Raw genomic sequence first — 11,934 nt, 5'->3', positions numbered from 1 at the left:
AGTTTTAGGAGTATCCAGAAAGGCCAGCAGTGATTGTGCTTACATAAAGCATTATTAGATGTTACCTGATTTCAAGCTATGAATAAACCAAGAGCTGCCACGTTAACTTCTGGGGTCACAATGCCAGACCAACCCAAGCCCAAGTAATGGCTAAATGTGACCGTATAAGCAGTATCCAGGACAATAACCAAGAATCATTTCCAAGAAGACGAGTATATAACTTCTTTGATTTCTGATTATTTTTAACAAAAACAGAAACAAATAACAAAGAAAAACCTATTTTTTCTCAGTAAAAATATCCTCAGTATTTGCTAATGCACAGTATTGCAATAATCATCTGTCATCTATCCTTATTTAAATAAGAGTGTAGTTATACCTCAAATTAACAGCACTGAATTGCAATGCCAGCTTAATTTTACTTCTCGTATATGTGCATCTTATTCCCAATAAGTGAGACTGTAGGCATATGCAGAGGGGAAAAACTAAAAAAAAACCAACAAAAAAAACTTGGACCCCAGACCCCAAATCTAGAGCACAGATCAAGTCAAGAGCATCAGTACTGATACAGCACTGCCTGATCCAAAAAACATCAACTGAAATAATGAAGAAGCCAAAAGGCATTACAACATGATTTCCCACCCCCCCACCCCCCCCGGTTACCCAAGTCTGTCAGGAACAGAGAAAGGGAAAGGAGTAGCTTTACCCAGTGCAGTGCACCTCTAGTTATTCCTCTAACTTGTGTGTTATAAAGAATTAGATTTGTTCCTCTTGATGTTAATCCTTAGAATATTGACTATGATGTATTTATTAAAAATTAACAATATTAAACATTACTTAAGCATTCATTTTCTAACATTAAAATCTGTATTATCTTTAATTTAATTTACCCAAAATAATAAAAAAGAGAGCCTTATTTTGGCAGTATAGCATACTTTGGAATAATTTAATTAATTTGAGTTTAGTAAAATTTGGAATCAAAGTACAGCTGTTGAGCCATAATGATTCGTGAATCCCTGGTATCATGCTGAAATCTTTTCCTTTCTCGCATTACTGCAAGATGGTCTGACATCTTTTTTTGGGGGGAAAGTTTAGAGAAATAGCATTGCAGTCAATTAATATTTGTCAAAAGTCTTACTGCTCTTTAAAGTATTGATAATCAGGACTGAAACATGCTGCCTTCCCTGGTCACACAGTTCAGTGATTTGCATGCCTCTTCTTATAGCGAGAGCCCACATGACAATTTCTACTACAAAAAATAAGCGTTGAAGGGGTATTTCACCACTCAACAGTCTGAGGTTGTTTTTCCCTCCTATTCAACATACTCAGTATCCACATTTTTGTTGCTGTTTGCTTGTGGCTGGTGAAGTTCAACCACACCAATAATAATCCACACTGGAAGTTAAAAATCACCCAAAACACACCCTACCACTGACCACCTCTGCTCTACGCTTTAATTCTCTCTGCACAACCCCTGTGTTACAACTGCAGGCAGAAATGCATTTCCTTTACAGCAGCTTTGAAACAGCCTTCACAGTTTATCTTTACGCTTAATTCTCCGCAGCTGTTGGGGATGGTGGCGGGCACCGGCCGCACACGGGACCCCGCCGCAGCACCCCTGCGCTGCAGAAGCATTTTGTCATTTCTGCCTTTCTCCCCCTAATCCCCTTTGCTGGCCACAATCCGACCAACGCCTTGCAAAAAAACAGATGGCAGTAACCGATATGGTCCATAATTGTGGCCAGTTAATAGCAGAGGATAAGAGTGAGATAAGGACCAAGCGCTGGTGGCCAGCTGCTGCTGAGTTAACCCTTCCCAGCATCGCCTTGGCGGGGCTCAGCTGCTTGCAAAATCCCCGGGATGAATTACAGTTATTTCCAGTTCCTCCTCTCTCCTTTTTGCCATTTCATTAATTTCAGGTCTTTCCTGCCTATTAGGATAATGAATTTAAAGCATGATTCTTCCCATCCACCTTCCAGTCAAGGATCTCAACAGCCCTGCTGTTACTGAATTTCTTAGTGGAGCAGGTAACCCTTGCTGCCGGAGGGCTAGAGGAGGGGAGAAGTTAAATGACTTCTGCAAAAGCTCAGGACCAGATTTACACAGGTATACACCCACCATAACCCAGTTTAAACAAAGGAGTTGTTCTGCGTTTCAGTCAGATTCAGCCCTCTAAGTAAGTATAAAGAGAAATTCCTTATCCCAAGCTCTGAATGTCAGACTGGAAAGAAAGAAATGAAAAATAAGCTTCAAAACAAAGATACAGGAAGCACAACCATTTAACGCAAAAGCAAGCTCCATCCTAGGTCAAGTGATTGAGATATTGCAGCTTTGTTTTCTAGTCATGTATGCCCACCCAATAAAAAAACCCCATACATCACTTCATGAGGTACTTATCGCACACTGCTCATGTTGTCAGCTTTTCACTCAAGGGAAGAAACCAACTACTGCTAAAATTTATTCAAAAAAATGTTTGTCTTGTCTATCTCCCATTTGAACTCCTGGTTGTTTTAAAGTGAAGGCATTTGGAGAAAAAAAAATTAAGCTCTAACTTAACACAGAATGGGGACAAGATGCTAAAATGCCATTCATATCAAAATATCTTTTTTTTAGCTTTCTGTGAAGGAGGAACATCTAACTTTACTTCAAAAGTATTTGGGAATTTCCAGTGTTACTGATCCAGATGATATGAACAGAAAAAGGTGAATTCAAATATGAGCATTTGCGGGTTTCTTACTAAAACAAAATGGTTTTAACAACTTGAAGTTTTGCTTAATAGAAAGTGTAATTATTTTTTTCTACTCTAAACTGAATGATTTTCAAACTCCCAAAATCCTATGTAAAACCCCAATATTTCTATTCTTCACCGAATCTGTGACAGCCCTCACTTGCTTATGCAAAAGGACAATACTGGCCACATTCAACAGGAAACCTTCCTACATACAGCTCAGGGCAACCATAAACATGCACCAGAGGGCTATGGGTTTTATATTCTAGTTAAAAATATTCCTGCAAAAGAAGAAAAAAAAAAAGGAAGTAGATACGAAGTAATTTCGTCATATGACACAATACATCATTATTTTAGTCTAAAGCTTGTGGTATCAAACTTCTCCACCTTTTTTCGCAAAAGAGACTGAATCACCATTGTCTTGTAGGCACCTTCCCAGTCCCACACCAGCTAGTACACTGGTGTGGGTGCATCTCTTAGGCAGCCAATGCTATTTTCAGTTATCTCAGCTCTGAATATACTTTAAAACAGAAAGGAATTAGAAAGTTCCTTTCCCCTCAACTATAAACACTAAGAGATGAAGCCCTTCACATCCTCTCATATACTCTTATCTCCCTACAAACAAGTAGCACTTGCTGTTCTTGAGCATCAAGAGTAAGTAATATGCAAACATCAGCCCCTATGGACTTGCCATTTGTGGTTCTTTCGCACATATAAAGGCAGGTACAGTCTCCCATCTCAGCAATGCTGCATGCAGGGGCATATCCCATCCTCTGGACACCATGTCAGAATACCCATCACTAAAAACAACTTCAGTAGTTACAGCAGCAAGAAGTCACGGTGGGATCATGCTGTGCAGGTCAAATGCACAACAACCCAGACAGCACACACCACTGTAAAAAGTGTCGACTACAATTATATCTGCCATGTAACTAATATTCCACCAAATATTTTCATTCAACTCATGGAAAAACCTTTGAAACTATTTTAGAGACTTCAGCCTCTCCTGCTTAATAGGAAATTCCTTGAGGGTTTATCTCCGTTGTGTCTGCTTGAGAAGCAGAAAAATGATTTGTGCTAATGTAGACCTCTGATGAAGTCTGGGCATCATGTGCAAAGACAGCCAAACGGACCTAAAGTTTATCCTGGAAGACAAGTGGAAATGCAGAAATATATAACATTACATCTAGGGCAACACATAATACAAATACAGAAGCAGTTTTGCATCTCTTAAGATGTGTTCAAAAAACACAGCAGGCTTGGGTAACTCAACTGTTCCGTTTGTCAATCAGTAAGGAATTGAAGGTGTGATTGCATATACTATTTCCCCCTCAAATCTCTTCAGGCCACTCAGACTTCTGTAAAATGCAGCTTTTTCCTTCAGCTCACTTAGCCCAGAAGCAAGTTTGGCCTCTAGTGGTTAATTGCATTCTTTTCTATTTTCACTTTTACTTCTTTGTGGATAAAAGGTAACTGTCTCAGAGAGTTGGGGTTGTCTTCTATTGATTAGCTAGATTTTTGTTAATGGTTTTATTGAGAATTGGTTCCCAGACAGTAATTTTTAAACCTGACACCTGCATTTTTGTTGGTCACTGCAACAGCACAACAGAAAAAGCATCTCCTTAAAACGACTGAGCTGAATTCTGCAGTGCCATAGAGGTATTTCTTGGGTAAAACATCCCAATGACTATGGCCTGAACCCCATGAAGCGTATGAAGATTTTGCCCAAGTACAGACTTTGGCGGGATTAAGCCAAGTATGAGCCACACCAGCAATGGGTGAGCAACCGTTACTTGATGCTGTATAGTGCAGGGATTGTAATGATTATACATTTTCTAATCCTGCTTCCTTCTGGCAAAACAATAGATTTACTGTGACTTTATAGCTACTGAATGTCAATCAGTCAGGTTTCCATCACCAGCATTCCTCCCTCACCGCTGACACGTTGCTTCCACTTGGCCATAAGCCGCACACTAAACCCTTTCGTGCTGTGGAGTTTGATTTAGGCAGGAGGAACAGCCCAGCTCACGTGCCCCTCTTGCAAGCGCAGAGGGCTGCAGTTGAACATCTTGTTTTTTCATTTGCTATAGACATTTGTTCTTGCAGCTGACCATGTGCAGGACAATTTGCTCATGTTCCAGAAAAGGACAGCTGCACCACAAATTACCTTAAACCTCCTTGCTCCAGGGATTATCTGGGTACAGTGAAGTGTGTGTATCCTAGGGCAGGGGTCTTTTCTTACTATAAACAGAGTTATTAACCTCTTATTTACCAGAAATGTTTATAAACTCAGAAAAGGAGACAATTTTGATATCACTAGTCACTTTTTTTTGCTTTTTTTTTTTTTTCTAATGGTCCATCAGTCTACACTTACAGGCTGGTTTCTTTGACTATTACTTTTAAAGTTTTCCCTCATGAATTACATCAGTTACTAGCTACTTGTACTTAGGGGACACTTCATGAGGCTGTGGGCACACAAGACTGGGGACTCTAGCCTCTCTTGGCCACATTTGCCTTTTTGGATGCTGCTACAGTAACCTCTCAGAGGTCTTCCACCACCCTTACTGGGCAATCTCTACAGTTATTATGCCAAGCACCAGTCTTGGGCTCTCAGCATACTTAATCTTGGCAGTCAGGAGCAGAAAGAGCATCATTAAAACTAAAGAGAATCCAAAGAAACATTTGCATCTCTAAATTCATAAGCATTACTTCAGCAACACTACAACTAGAGAAATAAATCTAAATGCGGGCAGGGAGAACTGTTACCAGCTGACCACTGTTCAGCCTTCAGGTGAGGAACCAGTCGAGAGACTGGCAAAGACAAAGCTATTGATACAGGTCCAATGAGACTACCAACTTTTCACAAATTAAGTAATAATGAAGACGTATCTATATGGACCATCAAGACATAACAGCATTCTGGCTATTTTAAATTCATTCTTTCAGTCTTCTGTTTTTCTCCTTTTACGTTTTCCATTAACGCAAACACTTTCAATATAAAGAGGTTTTTTACATGTGCTTCACATAGAAATGTTTAGCCTCCCCCTGGCTGAGATCAGTGTACCACCTCTAGACTTCTGCTTTAAAACCAATACCTGCACTTTGACACTGCAGCAAATTCTCTGTCCCTGCAAATAGCCTCCGAGAAGCCCTATCCATTTCCAACAGCATAGGTCTTGGCTTACTCCCCTCAAAGTTCTTCCCTCTATTTAAAGCATCACAATAGATGAGAGGTTGACATATTTAGCACACACAAGCACACTTGTTTTATGAAACATCTATCTGCAAGTAATAAAGATATAGCAAGAATGACAGATCCAGAAAGGGAGCTTAATGGGACCCTTCAGAGTTCTTTATTTTAACATCAGCGATGCAAACATTTGTGCAACTAAAAATGTGTCTTCAGACTAACTTCAAACAGGAATGAAGTGGAAATTTCATGCATTATCTAACTCTTCATTTGCAACTGGATGCCAATTAAGAGGTTTGGAAACACATGTCAATCAAAAACCTGGACTATAAGAGATAACATGCAAATCAAAAAAAACACTGTGACCAATAACCGTTTCCTCAAAATCTTTTTTAAGAGTTACTGCTTTGTTAAGCACAGCTGTCCAGTTGCCACGGTGCTCCAGCAGACATGCCATTCAGCATGTTTAATAGGCCTGATGGCAGTATACTCTCATCACCAGCAGTTAGCAGCCTACCTCATGGCTTCAGCACATCGCTTAGGACTAAACAAGGTGCAGCACTACCTTTCACTCTGGTTCCCAGCTACTATGCCAGTTTGCAACAGGGAGGGGACCTGCCAACATGGCAGAAGGCACCACAAACCCAGAAGCCCTGACCCCTTTGTGGCGCTGCTGGCTTGATGGCAATTCTCAAATTATTTTTTTTTTACAGTTTTCTCCTGAGTTGATCCAAAAGTCTTTCAAAATTTCTGTAAGCTGTAAAATTGAACATAAATTCATACCTGAGGCATCCCTCTTAGAGTGAATATTAATAAGTCAGACTTCTTAAAGACAGCTGGGGTCTCATGTGTAGATCCAAGAAAGCACCAAACACAGGATATATTTAAGGAGTCATTTTTTATGTGCAGAAAAAACTCCAGCAATATCCTCAGCAAACTTAGAAATTAGATTCCAGCTGTCAAGGCAAAAACTAATAACAGCTTTTTTCTTGTTTGGTTGTTTTTTGTTAAAAAAAAGTTACTCAGCTTCTTACCTATGGAAAAAGCCCTGTAAAGTGGTTTCAATATTCTTAATCATAAGCTGCCCTGATAAAGGTACTATGACCCTCCATGTTCAATAGCATGATGTGATTTAGCAATACATTGGCTGTTATGTCTAAAGCCAAACTGTTCCTAGATGCAGTAATTCTGTATTTAATTTTTAGGCCACATTTCTATTCACAATACTTGGTAGCAACAAGTCTGAGCTATTCACACATATCTGATAGTTTCAAGATCTTATATAATAAAAGTAAGGATATCACTATATATTAATTCATCAAAGCTTTTGCAAGTACAAGCTGCAGCATCTTTCTAAGAAGTGTTCCCATTTGTTCCAAAACTTTCACTCTGATTCCAAGCAGCATTATCACTGTGATGCTTTTATCTAGCATGTATATTGCATTACACTTCTAGAAGTCAAGGGTCAGATATTGCTGGGAAAACTATGCAACACAAATTCCTGAAGTGTACAGCCCACAGCCACACCAAGACCAGTCTAAAAATAAGTCAATTTGCTCTGGTCCTGAAAGCAAAGTACCAACACCAGCTCCCTGAAACAATCTTCCTTCCACTGTTACCAAACAAGCCAGAATCACTATCTGTCAGAGAAAGAAATCCTGGAAGGAAGCACAAACCACTGCTGTTTGTTATCGTATTAAGTTATGAGCTTCAAGGGATATTTGAAAATAAAATGTCAGTGGTGCCTCTGAAATTAGATTCTCAGCCTGTTTTCATTTCATCACACACTGTCCTCCCTCTTAGCATCTGAGGCTGTCGGTAGTGTCTGTAGGCTACATATAAATCTCAGTCTTAAGAGATCACAAAAAACAATCCGTCAACCAAAGAGAACATAGACCAGATTATTATTTTTTTTAAAGAGACCAAGAAATGAACACATTTGTATTAGCATTCTTCACGTATTCATACGAGCTAGAGAAAAACCTCCAACTTTTCTCATCACTGCTTTCCACTACAGCATTTAGAGAAGTCCAGGACACTGGGAGCTGCCAGCCCTGCTAGACGTGCTTTGTAACAGCTTCCTTTTTACTGGAAAGTGCGGAACACCAGTATCTTGTGACCTGGTGCACAGGTATCTGCCACCCTTATAAAGCCAACTGCTTCCTTCTACCAGCAGAGCAGAGCACATCTGCAAGCAGATCAGGCTGTATCCTGTTCTGGTTTTTTCCTTTTTAAGCTTCCTTCTCCTCAGTGAAGTTTTGTTGGTCTAACATGGATCAGCCATTATTTGTCCACCAAAAAAGGTCTAATCTTTACTGATATAATACAAACAAGCATCTGGGGATGGGGATGAGTATCTGCAATCTGGCAATCCTTTTCCTAGTGGGTCAGACAATTAGAAAAAAAAAAAGTAAAAAAAAAAAAAAGTAGTAGTATCTTTATATTATAATGGATACATTTGAACTGGAATCAGTAGGGACACAAAAAATAGTGTACTTTGTACCATTCATTTTCAGACTAATTGTTTCTGAACACTACACTTAAAAAAAGACATGGTTCCACTAGTGCTAGAAATATTCACTGATCAGTTTTCCACAAGCCTGTGTGCTAGAAGAACCACGCATCTCGGGAAACAAGAGCATGAATTCTGTCAGCTGGAACATGTGACAGCATACTCTCGGTTTTCCTTGTCCCTCTGCTCCCCAAACAGCTGGCACAGACTCCCCTTTCCAGATATCTGTGTTTTCTTACAGGCTCCCAAAACCAGGGAGAGGGCTGGAATGCTCTCTCCTGCAAGACGGGAAAAGGCTGCATTTCTGCAGGGAACACAGCATTTCCTTCACCTGAGCCAGAAAGGGAGATGAGAGCTCAGTGGCTGCAGGGAAAAAAACGCTGTGCCTGAATGAGACTAGAAACCTAGTGACAGGAGTTTGGCTTCCTCAGAAAGTCTTACGGGGCGAGGAAGAGGGAGATGGAGATGAATTTTTGAAATTTTTTTTTTTTCTTTCCTAAAGACTTTGGAGGCAAGAAGAACAGTTTTCAACTGGGAAGCCAAAGAGCCTGAAGTTAATGCTTCAGGTGCATTTATTTCATTAATAGGCAGTTTCATATTTAGAGAGCAGAAGCTATAGGATGTATATTGACTTTTATTCCCAGGAAGGAGCCACACAGCATTATGATGTTGATAACCTGCACAGACAGGTACAGTGGAAAGCAGTGGTGGAGGCTCTTCAGATGTGTATCCACAGGGAGCAGAGTGTTCACAGGGTCCCCCACACTCCAAACGGAGCAGCCAACGGCAGAATTCACCCTTCTAATTTCCCTGTGGCCATAGCATCCACGTGATGCAGCAAAGCAGAAAAGATAGCACTTATCACTTCCAGCATAGCCGTTTGAAGACAGCCCTGAAGCATATCCTAAGGCCCATTTTGAAACACCTTTCGAAATGCAGTCACATTGCTGCTATGAGCTTCAGTCAGAACCCTCTTAACTATGGGGCCTTTATGCAAAGCATGTGAGATGCTGCCAGGCTGTTCAATGACAATAGGGCATCCCCAACTCTCATGGCGTATCCAGCACATTTCAACAAGACAGATCAACTGAGGCTTATTCTCCACAGCTTTCTAAGAGTTAACAAATCAAAGCCCACACTTCCGTAGTGTTAATTATATTGGTTTATATTAAAACAATAAAATACACCCCACTTGATTTTTATGCCCTTTTGGTTTTACCCAACATGGGTTAGTTAAGGAAAGAAGATAGCATTAGTGAACTGAGCAACTGCAGGTTTTAAACAAATAAGGAACAAATCCATCCCAACTGGGATGCTTTTTCACCTACAGATATCAAATAAAGTGTTGGGGTTTTCTAAAGGATCCTTGGTTTTTATGTGGCAAATATAAAATGACAGCTGAACATCAGGAAAGCTGCACAGAGTAGACTATGGCTTTCCTGGCATCTTGTGTCAAGCTCCACACTGTCCTGTGACTGACCTACTACAAAGCATTTTAAACCACAGAAGATATTCCTACCTATACAACATTTCTCAGCTTGTATCTCCTTGCCATCATCAGGTCTAAAACAAAGATCCATTTTTAAGTGTCTAGACCCTCTGAAGAGGAAAAAAAAGAATAGGGTTGAAAGAGTTAAAGAGTTTATTGTGCTTTTACACATTTTAAGAGCTCATCTTTCAACAATGGCAGTAAAATCAGCATGTAGCCTTAATTTTCTATGGTTGAACCTTGAACGTGAATCATTATATTACAATGTACTTATTGATTTCAACAGGAAGAGGATTAAGCCCAGAAAATCAGGTTAGGAACCTGAAACGGGACTGAGGAAAATGGAATTTTTCTGGTACTAAACGCCTCTATGTTATGTAAAATACATTAGAATTTTAAATATGAGATTTTGCCATTTGGAAAATATCCTTAACATATCAAAACTCAGCAGAGATGTGACAAGATCAGTGAACTGAAAGTCTGGTTAGTAACTACTGCTTTAAATAAAAAAAAAACTATTACTACACATATTATACAATAATACCTGATTTTACTTACTGGCACAGACAGACACATATAAAATGAAAGGTGTTTTAATGGAATTTTCAACAGGTATAAAGAGAAAACATCTGTGACCGCTGAATGCTGCTTGTTGGCCACCAGTACCAGATTTCCATTGTGTGCATATATATAAAATGCCCATTCAGAGTACACACAGTGTATATACACACAAGCACAACCAGAACATTAAATAAGTGAAACCATTTTCAGCTACCAGTTTATTGGAAGTACCTGCCTAATTAGTCACAGGTGCTGGCACTTGCTCCTGCCCCTCTCTCCACCACGACTTAATTTGCTGGAGAGCAAGTAACACATTTCAGCTGCACATCCATTAACCCTCCATACATTATTATTATTATTTGCTAGAGCTGGTGGCAGCACCCCTGCTAAATAATTTACCCAGAACTCTCCCTTGTAAAAATCCTGATTTTGGAAGTTTACAGTTTTACAAGTAAATAATTTGGACGTTTTTTGTTTTTTGTAATGGACATACTCCTTTCTAAGTTTGCTGTGTGTGCTATTGAAGATCTCAGCTGAAACAGTTATTTGCTTGTCCCTACAATTAAGAGATATATATGTATGTGGAGTCACTTGTCTGAAAGTTTTGAGTAATTATAAACTTTGGAACAGAAACATGCCAAGGACAAGCCTGAGCACAAAGATGGTCCCTTTAGCCTGCAAAAATTCACCTTGTTTGCTCAGGTATAGTTGTTTTCTCACAACCCACCTCAGCCACACTCCACCATCCTGCACCTCATACATGCCAGCCGGACCATGAAGGGGAACTGCCTGAGAGGAAGAGAGGGAGATAGGCATGTTTGGGGCAGACAGAATAAGAGAAAGCTGGCAGTAACAAGACAGGGTGCTCTGATAATTGAAAGCTTTTTCATTACCATCTGTATTGCCACAGCTTTCAGATACCCCACAAGGGAGATGACATAAAAAACTTAAAATAGAAAATATACCTTTTTATCCTATGTGTACATGACGGTGCAATGTGCCACTCTGTGCTTTTCTAATGCCTGCTGACAGTGGCAGTCCAGCCACCTGTGGACATGGCACACAGTTCTAGTAGATCCACTGCTTGCAGCAAGAGAACTCCAAAGTGGCTTGAATGCTGGTGCAGGCTGGCACCCTGGCAGTCCCCATGCACCTTTTATTCAAATGGTTAAGATGAAATTTTGCCCAAATTCCACATCCAGCAAACATTTCTTAAAATGCTCTGGATAAGGATTTTAGCACACAGACAACATTAGTAACTTATTTTAAAGAGTATGCTGCAAACACCTTCAACTACTCTGAACTCCAAATGACCTGGTAACAACACTCTGTAAGCAATGAGCAAGCCACACACTTCAGTGAGTAAGCATACAACTCATTGAAATGTCCAACTTCTCACACATACTTAAAGCAGAATCATTCTCTGTGTCAGAGAAAAGGGAAATTAATTTGTTAAA

Source organism: Falco cherrug, chromosome 10, assembly GCF_023634085.1.
Source record: "Falco cherrug isolate bFalChe1 chromosome 10, bFalChe1.pri, whole genome shotgun sequence".
NCBI lineage: Eukaryota > Metazoa > Chordata > Aves > Falconiformes > Falconidae > Falco > Falco cherrug.
Note: the sequence above shows the minus strand (reverse complement) of the source record.